This window comes from Scyliorhinus canicula, chromosome 12, assembly GCF_902713615.1.
Source record: "Scyliorhinus canicula chromosome 12, sScyCan1.1, whole genome shotgun sequence".
Classification (NCBI taxonomy): domain Eukaryota; kingdom Metazoa; phylum Chordata; class Chondrichthyes; order Carcharhiniformes; family Scyliorhinidae; genus Scyliorhinus; species Scyliorhinus canicula.
This window is the reverse complement of record NC_052157.1, coordinates 160,040,510-160,044,523: the sequence shown is the minus strand read 5'-3', so window position 1 is coordinate 160,044,523 and position 4,014 is coordinate 160,040,510. Positions and strand designations below refer to the sequence as shown.

Genomic DNA, 4,014 nt, shown 5'->3' with positions numbered 1-4,014 from the left:
AAGGGCTGATGAAGGCCAAACCTGTATCAGAACGAGCAGAGGTCAAAGGGGCAGCACCACTTACACCCAACATGTACACATTTGTCAGCAAGCGTGGCTGTACTGTGGCGAGGAGAGTGGGTGTCTCGAGCTGATCTCATTCCCTCTCTATCTCAGTGATGCTGAAGGAAACCCGTTACAACCCCAGCTGAGATAATGTAACTTCATACAGGTGATCAGGCTCCTCCTGAACCAGTTCTGACAAAGGGTTTGGAGTTTCCTGTCTGTGTTCTTCCAGCATTTTCCGCTTTTGTGCCTGGAGGGGAGAAGTTAAATGATGAATTCCTGACAGCCCAAACCCCTGGAGGATGGTGAATAACGGCCAGTGTTTCAGGGTTTAGTATTGGGTGAAGTGATAAAGCGAAGTCATGTTTGGATCTAGATACCTGTTTTTGTTTTTGGGGGGGGGGGGGCAGTGGAGAATGATAGCCCCCCCCCCCCCCATCTTGCTCACTGGAGACAGCTGCTGTGGGAGGTGACACTGTGGGTAGCTGGGGTCAGACTTGTCCTTATCTCTGACCCCAGTGCACTGGTGAAATGCAACCTCTTGGAGCTGATGGTAAGAGCAGAGGTCTGGAGCGCATAATTCGAGATAACAATGATCCACATGCAGAACCAGCTGCCCTTCCCGCTGACTGGCTGTTGAGCGTGCACCAAATGTTCCAACTGTGACTATTTTTAATGACCTGAAAATCCTGTTTTTTGTCAACTGTGGAGACTGACAACAGTCAAAGATATTGCATCGAATTTACAGCCTTGGGGGCAGGCCACTTGGCTCGACTGACCCATCTGGGTGTTTATGTTCCACACAAGCCTCCTGCTACCTCGTGGGAGCTCGAACATTGAGCACGTTCAGGACACAGGTCGACAGATCTCTGGAGGCCACTGACATCAAGGGATATGGAGATAGAGCGGGAGGGTGGCGTTGAGGTAGATGGTCAGCCGTGATCTATTTGAATGGCACAGCAGGTTCGATGGGCTGAATGGCCTGCTCCTGTTCCTCTTTTTCTGCCTTACTGAGCACATGATCAGAATCATGAATGGTTTTGGAAAAAAAAATGAAAATCGCTTATTATCACGAGTAGGCTTCAATGAAGTTACTGTGAAAAGCCCCTAGTCGCCACATTCCGCCGCCTGTCCGGGGAGGCTGGTACGGGAATCGAACCGTGCTGCTGGTCTGCTTTAAAAGCCAGCGATTTAGCTGAGTGAGCTAAACCAGCCCCTTATAAAAGAGCTGCAATGCATTGGCCGGGAATCGAACCCGGGTCTCCCGCGTGGCAAGAGAGAATTCTACCACTGAACCACCAATGCAAACTACATTGTGATTTTGATTGTGGTGGTGAGCATTGCCGAGATCCCAGGTTCGAATCCCGGCTCTGGGTCACTGTCCGTGTGGAGTTTGCACATTCTCCCCGTGTCTGCGTGGGCCTCTTCCCCCCACAACACAAAGATGGGCAGGGTAGTTGGATTGGCCGCGCTAAATTGTCCCTTAATTGGACAAATTAATTGGGTACTCTTAAAGTTATTTTTTTTATATCAATGGGTTTGATAGAATAAATAAAGAGAAAGTGTTACCAGTGGCAGAAAGGCCAAGGAAACAGATTCATGGTGATTGAAAAGAGAACCCTTTTTTTTAAACACGGGTGTGATTCAGGATGCGCTGGCTGAAAGGGCAGTGGAAGCAGATTAAATAATACCTTTCAGAGTTGGATTGGATAATTACTTAAATCAGGTTTATGAGAAAAGAGCTGGAGGGAGGATTAATTGGATAATACTTTTTTGAATGAATTGGGTAATTCTAACAAGATTGGCACAGGCGAGATGGAATGAATGTCTTGTGTTGTATCATTGTTCTGTGATCCAGACTGTTCATCATCACAAACCATATTAGTCTCAAACACTTGGGTGGATATTGCTGGAACAGCCGACTGCAATTATTAGAGTGATCGAGGTATCAGCTCTGGACTGCTGATCGTATTTTCCCTCTTGACTTATTCAAGTCACATTCTAGAGATTTTAGCACATGATCTGGGCCCATTCTGGTGTTGTATTGAGAAGCACAACACTGCACTGAGTGTACCCCCCTGTCAGTACTGAGGAACACAGCAAATGTAGAGGGTGACTACTGGGGGAATAAAATGAGAATCGCTTATTGTCACAAGTAGGCTTCAAATAAAGTTACTGTGAAAAGCCCAACAGCACTGTTGGAGGGGCAGAACCAAGGGAGAACTGTACAGTTGGAGGGTCAGTACTGAGGGAGTGCTGCCCTGTCAGAGGGTCTGTACTGAGGGAGTGCTGCACTGTCAGAGGGTCAGTACTGAGGGAGTGCTGCACTGTCAGAGGGTCAGTACTGAGGGAGAGCTGCACTGTCAGAGGGTCAGTACTGAGGGAGTGCAGCACTGTCAGAGGGTCTGTACTGAGGGAGTGCTGCACTGTCAGAGGGTCAGTACTGAGGGAATGCTGCACTGTCAGAGGGTCAGTACTGAGGGAGAGCTGCACTGTCAGAAGGTCAGTACTGAGGGAACGCTGCACTGTCAGAGGGTCAGTACTGAGGGAGTGCTGCACTGTCAGACGGTCAGTATGGAAGGAGCGCTGCACTGTCAGAGGGTCAGTACTGAGGGAGCGCTGGAATATCAGAGGGTCAGTACTGAGGGAGCGCTGCACTGTCAGAGGGTCAGTACTGAGGGAGAGCTGCACTGTCAGAGGGTCAGAACTGAGGGAGTACCACACTGTCAGAGGGTCAGTACTGAGGGAGTGCTGCACTGTCAGAGGGTCAGTACTGAGGGAGCGCCGCACTGTCAGAGGGTCAGTACTGAGGGAGTGCTGCACTGTCAGAGGGTCAGTACTGAGGGAGTGCCGCACTGTCAGAGGGTCAGTACTGAGGGAGTGCTGCACTGTGAGAGGGTCAGTACTGAGGGAGCGCTGCACTGTGAGAGGGTCAGTACTGAGGGGGTGCCGCACTGTCAGAGGGTCAGTACTGAGGGAGTGCTGCACTGTCAGAGGGTCAGTACTGAGGGAGCGCCTCACTGTCAGAGGGTCAGTACTGAGGGAGTGCCGCACTGTCAGAGGGTCAGTACTGAGGGCACACTGCACTGCACAGCTTTTAATGTTTTTATTGAATCTGCATTACCATTTTCGGCAGTGCATCCCGGATTTTAACCTTTGTAAAAGGAAAATCTTATTTCACATTGGTTATTTTGTCAATTGTCTTCAAACTATCTCCTCTGCTTACCAACCCCTCTGCCAATAGACATAGGCTCTCTGTATCCACACCAGCAAATCCTCTCATGATTTTGAACACTTGTAACAAATCTCCCCTTAATCTCGTTTGCTGTAAGGAGAACAGAGCCAACTCCCGCATTCAATCACGGTGAAAGAGGAAATTAAATATTCAGAGTCGACTGGAAAAAATCCAACAAAACAGCAGCAGCCCCACAGAATCCCAGATATTCTCCATTTCCCTCATTCTGGGTCTGACAGGTTTCGTTGGCCATTCATCGCTCATTAAAGTTACACAATTCATTTTAGTGGCCCAGATTTTGCTGTCAGCATAATGGTGAGATGAATACCGCTTCTCATTATTTATATTGCAGCAACTTGAGAGTGGCAACTGTACGGTTAAAGATGAGATCCAGAAGTTGCTGACTGGGCGTCGCTGGTCCAGCTTTGTTAAAAACTGTATCTCTGCCTCAGCCCTGAATTGCATCGAGCATGTGATGTTGCTGCAGTGAAATGGTCGATACGAATGAAAGTAGGCACTGAAAGTAAGTGCCCGATTAATCATTTCCTGTGTCCATTGTTGCCAGTCAACCTCTCTGACTCGGAAAATGAACTTTTCCAAATGTGGTGTCTCTCAGATTTGAATGACATGGAATGTACAACTCAGCAACAATGCGTTTGACCCATCAGCTCTGTCAGTGATAATGCTCCACATGAGCCTCCTGCCCCCTCTTCATCATTCCTCATCAATTTATC

General features: G+C 48.6%; 1 non-coding gene across 1 annotated transcript; it reads right to left on the bottom strand.

The window, feature by feature from the left end:
• Positions 1-1,279: 1,279 nt before the first annotated feature.
• Positions 1,280-1,350, bottom strand: trnag-gcc. The gene has a single exon. It is a non-coding gene; the product is annotated as a tRNA-Gly (tRNA).
• Between the last annotated feature and the right edge of the window lie 2,664 nt (positions 1,351-4,014).